Source organism: Gastrolobium bilobum, unplaced genomic scaffold (genome assembly GCF_033153095.1).
Source record: "Gastrolobium bilobum isolate Gb01-03AN ecotype WA unplaced genomic scaffold, APGP_CSIRO_Gbil_v1 utg145810, whole genome shotgun sequence".
Taxonomy (NCBI): domain Eukaryota; kingdom Viridiplantae; phylum Streptophyta; class Magnoliopsida; order Fabales; family Fabaceae; genus Gastrolobium; species Gastrolobium bilobum.
Window position 1 is genome coordinate 3160 of NW_026898588.1, and position 8390 is coordinate 11549.

At 34.3% G+C, this 8390-nt stretch overlaps 1 pseudogene; it reads right to left on the minus strand.

The window, feature by feature from the left end:
- Positions 1-3569: 3569 nt before the first annotated feature.
- On the minus strand, positions 3570-5762 carry LOC133317534 (uncharacterized; annotated as a pseudogene).
- Between the last annotated feature and the right edge of the window lie 2628 nt (positions 5763-8390).

Here is an 8390-nt window from a genome sequence, read left to right on the forward strand (position 1 = left end):
GGTGGTGTAATGATGGAGATGGTGGTGGTGGTGGTGACAGTAATGGCTGTGGCGATGGTGGTGGTGGTGACAGTAATGGCTGTGACGATGGTGGTGGTGGTGGGTGGCGACGGCAACGACGATTGTGGTGGTGACGGTAGTGGCTGCAGTAATAGTAGTGGTAGTTGGTGACGTGGAGGTGATGGTAGTGGTGGCGTCGTGGTGGTGGTAGTGATGGCAATGAGGGTGGTGGCAGTGGCGTGTGATGGCGATGGTGGCGGTGACGACAGTGGTTGCGATGATGGTGGTGGTGGTTGATAGCGGTAGTGGTGGCGGTGGCGGCAGCGATAGTTGTGGTGGTGATAGGTGGAGGTGGTGGTGAGGGGGGTGACGACGACACTAGTGGTACGATGGTGGAGAGTGATTAAGAGAGATAAGTGTTTCTCATTTTATTCCCGGTGTAACACATCGTGTATACCTGGTTTGTTAACATATCATCGTATTAAGCTGCGCTTAATTAAAAATGCGGAATATCTTTTTCTTTTCATTTATGACGTTATTATACTTAACCAAGTTGATTACTTAATCAATTTCATAAAAATATTGCCTGTATGTAAATCGCAAATAGACATCTAACTGAAATACTTCCATATATAGATATAAGTGTGAGTATCTAAGTCACGGAACTACAACACATAGTCCGGACAATATCCTGATACCTTATTACAACTAGCAACCCACTAAGACAATAACAAGTCAACGTGGCATGGACAATCCACATGCTCACCAAATAGACAACATAAACCACAGAGTCTCAACAATGTAATCCATAACTAAAGCTAAAAGCATAAAGCAGTAAACAGGATCTAGCATCCAAGCATAACAACAAATCAACATAAGCAGCAGAAATAAGTATCAACTAAGCTCTAGCCTCCTGCCACTAGAGGTATCAACCCCTGGGTTACCTGAACCTGAAATAAGCGCCCCCAAACGTGGGGTGAGATCTCTAAACAAGAAATCTCAGTAAGACAAGGGGTCCTCAAGGATCTTCCACCCCAAGCTCACTTACATGTGCAATATAAGTTCAAAAGCAGTAATTCCAATATAAGTTCCAAAACTATGCAGTGCAATAGATATTCAAGCCATGTGTGTTATCACTATTCTACTAGCCAGAGAAATACAGGAATACGTCTATTACCCACAGTTAGTACAAGGAACACCGCTTGCACCTCACCCACAGCCTCACCCTATTGTATGTACCACATACTCAAGCTTACCGTATAGGTGGAACACCACATGCATATCCTAAAGGCACTCGCATATAACAGCTCAACAACATTTCACAAACCAATATATCATGAAAACAACATCATGCATATAATCATACCCCCATGGGACATGGTGGAACCAACAATGGCTAAGCCGAAGACACGAAAGCTTACCTTGCAAGCTAACAATCCAATGCCAAGAGTCCACACAAGCTCAAAGCCCAAACACATCAGTATCACAATCTGTTTTGGACCAGTAATATATCAACAAACATACTCTACAAGCATACATCATAAAGACAACGTCTTTCCTTTACGTTTTACGTCTTAAGGCTTCTAACAAAGCCACAAGCCCTTAATCACTTGATTCTGACTTAGTTCAATTATTACAGAAGTCCAACTTCATCAATCTAGGGTCCACAACCCCCAATAGCCTACTGTATGAACATTGCAGCTACTGTTCTTCGAAATCCCAGAATATCCGGATATTTGTTGGGGACATATCTGGATATCAATATCCGGATATCATATCCGGATAGCATTTTAATCCCAAACTTAGGATTCTGAACCTTCTCAATTTTACAAGAATTATCATATTTTTATTTTATTTTTCGGAGCACCTTTCCGGTAAGCGCTTTTCCATAGCCAGTATCAGTTCTGGCACCCGTTCTCATTATTTTAACTTGAAATTCGTTTTACAAGTCTTATATATTATTCTAGTAATATTCATGCACTTATTATAATTTTTCTGTACGCATTTATACCGACTAGCAGATCCGGTATCTGCACTTTTCATCAGAAAAGCGACTTTCAGCATTCTATATCATTTACTATATTTATTTAAGCCTCCTAATAATTATTAGGGTCAATTATGAAATTATTTCCTAATTTCGCATAATTAATTAATTAGCTTCTTTAATTAACGGTGCAGGTTCTTACACTCGAGAATAAAAAAGCAGAATTTTTTTATTCTTTTTACTGTTCCCCAGCACAAAAATTAAATCAGTTCATCCCAGAAATAAAAAAATAAATCGATTTTACCAAACAAATTTCCTATCTATTTCTGTTTCCGAGAACAGAAATTAAAAAAAAATAATTTCAAAAAAGTAGTCCTGCATACTTTAAATGACTCGGGAAGTTATTGGATGTAGGATAGGCCCTATGATGATGGACCCTATTCATATAGTGGGATCCATTGTATTTTAAACTATTCGTGAATTGTGATTACTTGGGATATGTTATATTCGGGCTTAATAATAACCTTCATTAAAGATTGGTCCATTTGTCAAAATTTAATTTAATTTTTTTTGGGGTTAAGAATGTTATACATGAAGGACCAAAAGGATAAACTCATATTGTATTTTTTTTTTAAAAAGGATAAACTCATAATTATAATGCTGAGGACCAAAATATTTCTCCAACCACATAAGATTAAATTATCTCCAAGCTCCAACAACTCCAAAACTACATTATTTTGGGATTGAAAAAATTAATGAAAGATATTTCAAAATTTTTGTTTATTTCTTTATTATATGAATTTTATTAAAATACTCTTCATTAATTTCCTCAACTCTCAAAATGACATAATTTTAAATTTGTTGGAGATAATTTTATTTCCTGAAAAAACGATAAACTCATAATTATATAATCTGTAAGGACAAGAGTAGGACCTGGATAATGCTGATTTATAAAAACAATATCGTCTTAATATATTGGGGGTGTTAAATGTAAAGAAAGATAAACGCACAAGTATAGCTTAGCATATATGTATTATCGACTTAAAATAACTTCAGATATGTGAAAATACTTGGCAAAAATTCAACTGTGAAATAGAAAACGAATGTAAATTACTTTATACAGCTCCAATCCTGGTTGAAAGGGAGTAACCAGGGAGCGCCAATGTACAATATATGCTTTCACTGGCCAGCAAAGAGAGAAAATATCCTTCGGAATTTGGTGATACTGTTTACACGTTGACACTTAAATTCGAGAATTTTAAAGATTTGCGCAATACTTCATTGCAGCAGACAGTCTAGTCAGTAGTCACACAAAAAAGGGGCTTTTTCTTTGGTGTTTCGTTTTTATATCCATTCTTATACACAACAACTAACCAAGAATTCAAAAAATCAACTACTTCCATCACTCATTCTATATGGCTTACACTATAGAATATATAATTATCACAAAATGCCATACTTTCATCTTAAGCTCCTAAAACAAGTAACTTAATAAGCATTTTCTATGTACAAGCTCCAATGCCAATTCGCTAGGCCTGAAGTCAAAATCACTGGTGAGCGACCAACTCTGACATTTTTCTGTTTTCTAATGTCTTACATTCATTGAAGCTCCTGACCATGATGATGGCTTATATCCCCCAGCCAGTAGGCTTAGATGCTTCGCTTGCAGAAATTCTTCTTCTTTTAGACTCTAGCTCCAGCCTTCTATTATCAGACATGCAAGATACAGATAATCCTGGGAAGATGGACGCAGTTTTGATCAATGCCCGCTTGTCCTTCCTATTTTTGTCAAACTTACTTGAAAACTTCACCTTTGCTGCAGTGACAGCATCTTGCTCTGAAGCCGGAAGCAGTCGAATGCCAAGGCCCCTTTTCCTGGAAGCAGTCTCTTCTTCAGCAACTCTTTTCTTTTCACTCTAAGAACATTTAAAAGAAAATCTTTTTTAAAGCACCGCGAAAATATCATATTATAAAAGAAGAAAATAATTATTAAAGGGAAAAAATGGAAAAATAAACCAGAACAAGTTTCATGAGCTAAGTAGCATACTCTTAAGTTGGGACCACTGATGATCACATACTCACAGTTCTTTGGATCCGTCTGGATGATGATCTCATGTTTACAGCATGCAGACTTCATGGTAAAGCTCCATATCTGAAAGAACCCAGATAAATTTGTTAATTAGTAAACAAACGAAGATAGGTTGTACATCATTATTTAGATTAATCCCAAGATAATGTAGTGCATAAACACTTGAAACTGATCAGGTATAAGACACACAGATACACCACTGAGTAAAATTGTTTATACTATCAGTAAAGAAGATACCACATCATTAGAATAGCTTAAATATTTCACTTTGCAGTAAGATTTTTCAAAAAGTTTTAAAGGGTGTAGACCATAAGGTTTTTTGATAGTGTAAAACTTTGCACTTTCATTGGAACAAGATTAATTCCTATATATATATATATGAGAAAAGAGTTTGTATGTGCGAGCAGGTGCTTCAATGCCTGCCCTTGTCTCCGACAAATAAATAACAAAACAATGCAATGATCTTTGCCACTATGGCCATTACAAACACTAGTTGCTTTAAGAGTCTACTTCAACATACCTTTGTGGAGTAGTAATTCCCAACTTGCTTTTTCTCTGCATTGAAGCGGACACCCTTTGCAATCATAGAATTGCATCCTCCACACCACGCATTAAAAGGCATCTCAAACCTGAAAGCAGGGTCATTAGATAATATGGAATTACAATTTGAAATAAGAATCAACATTGCATCCAAAGCTATCCAATTTAATCCACATTGGGGGGAAAAGTTGAAGACTAATTTTTCAAGTGTGCAACTGTACATATACACAAGCTAATTTAAACCATTCACTTAAATATAAAAAAAAAATAGACATCTGTAAGACCACATCACAGCATATATATCATATTGATTATGATCCTTTCAATCATAAGGGATCATTAGAATCTAGTCATAAATCATAACATGTATCAACATACTTGTCTTTTAGATATTAAACACCTTAACTAGTTTATGGCTATTCAAGGTACTAAACAGATATCAATAACTTAAAATGGTCATCATCCACATTGTGTCATTTTTCCATATTATAGCAGTCCTCGAATAAAGAATTACTGTTGGAGACCCATCTTTCAAGAAAGATTATGACAAATGAATTAATGGCAATACTGTAGCTGCTGTTAAAATGAATCATTACCTTATAATCAAGATACCTTGATCTATCTTCCTCGCCCTCTCTCTTAAGGCATGTTGACCATGAAACTTGTTCAGAGAACCCTGAAAGGGAAAACATAGTGTAAGACACTGAGACCTCTAGATAGTAAATAATTCCTGACTATAACACAATTAACTTCCTGTAAGCAAATATACCTGACTTGGGTCCCATTCCGGGGGATAGTAAAAGTTGTCTGCTCTAGCAGCTGCAAGGGAAGACTGTAGAAATGCAAACAATGCAAGTTCAGAGTATTGGAAAATCAACTAACAAATACCAAACAAAATACAAGTTGCGAAAATTTCTCTTTTCTTTAGGCAGTGGTGGGGACGAGGAGTAGGAGCTGAAGATAGAAATAAAAGAAAAAACTTTAGCCTAGAAATCCCTAAGTACTCAGCTATATTACATGTATCAAACATGTAGTACAGAAAATCAAAACTTAAAGAGTAAATACCAGACACAAAGCAGTTCTATTGAATGCGAATACATAATCAATACTGTTGTAAAAGGACACTGGAACAAAATCCTCAATTTGCATTACGAATATTCTATCCCCCCTCGCCCCCTTATGATGAAAGCATCTAAAGTCTATCAGGATGGCACAATTCCACCATAAGTATATCCAATTAATGAAGCAGTAACAGTTCAAAATGGTTGGTATACCAATGTTTGACACTCCACAAACACCACCGGATACCCCTATCCTGCATCCTACAAATTTTACCTTACGTTTTTTAAATTTTTGTACCAATAATAGGCTGAATACAACACTAATTAGATATATTTTTTTTTTGATACACTAAGTATCAGTATTTTAGTTGTCTACAATAACTAATGCAGATTGTGGAAACATTGATCATTGATGTGTACACTTTAATTTAGGATTCAAGCTTTTCCTGTTAATCTTATATTTAATTTCATATGTTATACCCTATCCGTGTCATGTCTTATAACTTGTAAATTTGTGATACTCCCGCATCCGTGTCATATCCATTCTTCCTGGATCCCAATAAAGGGTTTAACGTCATAACAGAGAACAGCACATATGATATTACATTATTCAACTCAGCAAAACAAAGCCCCTTTCCTCCATCCACATATAGATTGAATTGAATTCCACGATTTACTCAGAGCTCAACAGAACATCATCAAACAATCGAAACAACAATAAAATCAACAGTGAAACATTATTACGGTCCTTGAAAAATATATCATTTATCAATTTTGTCTCTAAAATAAAAAGTTTAACAATTTCATCTCTAAAACTTGGAATCCCCTATATCTTGCATCCCTCCATTTATTTAAGTTTAATGTTAATAACTTACGAAACTTTGCTGTAAATTTAAAAGATGACATAACATAAACAACTCAGTTGATTAAGCTAAAACAATATCATCTTGCCAATCTTATACATCACTTTGGGCTTGCAAATGTGTATAAAATTCCATTTCACAATATCTATATACCTTTTTGGGATGAATTCTGGCCAAATGAGATCATTTTGGCTTAATTGGCTGAGTTAGAATGATATATAATCTTTTAATGTTACCAATCAATTTTTAAAGTTAACATTGTTAAACTCAAATAAATGGAGGGATGAAAAAAATTTAGGGATTTTAAGATTTAGGGACTAAAGTGATAAAAATTATCTTTAGATGACTAAATTGATAAAGGATGTAACTTTCATGGACTAAATCAGAGTTTTACTCTAATATCAACAGAGATTCTTCAGTTAGGATCGCGATAACTATGTAAAAAGACGCATGAACCGAAAAATAGAGAATTCAGGGCAAAGAAGCATGCGGATTATACCAGAAAACCCTAATCCTAATCAACATCATGCAACAAAACAAAAATAAATAAATAAAAAAGATTCGCACCATTTTAATTTATCGTTCTTCGAAATTTGATAGCTTTATTATCACAGAGTTCGTGAATCGTGAAGTTGTTCGACGAAGATCTCTATCTGGTTTGATCGGGAATGAGAAAAGGAAATCGTGGTTAAGGGATTGAGCTGGATCTTCGTTTCGGGTCGGGGCAATTGATTATCGGGCTCAATTCGGGTCTTAAGTCCCATAACCATAAGGCATGATGCGATAGACTTTCTCGTGATGCGGCTGGGGCCCACTGTTCATGCCAAACTTCCTTTTCTTTTGAATAATAAGAGAAAATTATATATCCATTTAGGGATCATAGGATATGCCTATTTTTTTCATATCTTCTTAACCTAATTTTTTCTAATATTGTTAGATTATAATATTAATTGACTTTTGCCTTTTCTCTTTTTTCTTATTCTTATTTGAGATTGTGATATAATGGTGTTGAAAAAAAATAAATATGAAAAAAATAAACATAATATTTTATCCCATCCCTTTATATATTATTACATAAAACACAATAGTATGACCTTTTCAAAAAAAATTCTAAATTGAATAAATTTATCATTTTTTGAACTAAATATTATATGAGATTTAGATTAATCTTAACGTTTCCAAATCTAGCTTTGTTCATAATTAAATTCTTGTTTCTGCATTTTTAAATGTGGTTGAAATTATGAAATATTAATTTACTTATATCTATCTTCTTATACCCAAATTATTTATCTTTTTATTATCCTTTTTTCTTCAAAATTTCATCCTTGAAACATCTTTCTCTTGATGTCTTACCCCCTCCTCCTCTTCTTTCTAATTTTTCTTTTTGAAATTTTCTCTTCCTTTTGTTTTATGACGTTTATCTCACCTTTATTCATCCCTTCAATCTTATGACATGTCATTTTTATATTTCAAGATATTTTTGATACATGCTTAGTTTAGATATGAGTCTCTTTTATAGCAACATGCATGCATCTATAATGTGGTAAAATTCATATTCAGACAGAGAAGAGAAAGATGTTGATTTTATTCACAGACTTCTTCCATTTTATAATTTCCTTTGTATTTTCTCATCCTCATATTTTTTTTATTTCAAATACACATAACTTAAATGGTAGTTCTATTGAGTTTTAATTGCATGGATAAGGAGGGTAGAAGTCTAGCAAACGTTCCTTTGTATCACCATTTATTGATAATGGACTATTTGCCACTTAATATTTGGGTTCAAATCTCAGTGAAACTTCCTTGTGTGAATTTAAGTCTAGCTTAGGTGAACCAATTCTCCTATAAATACG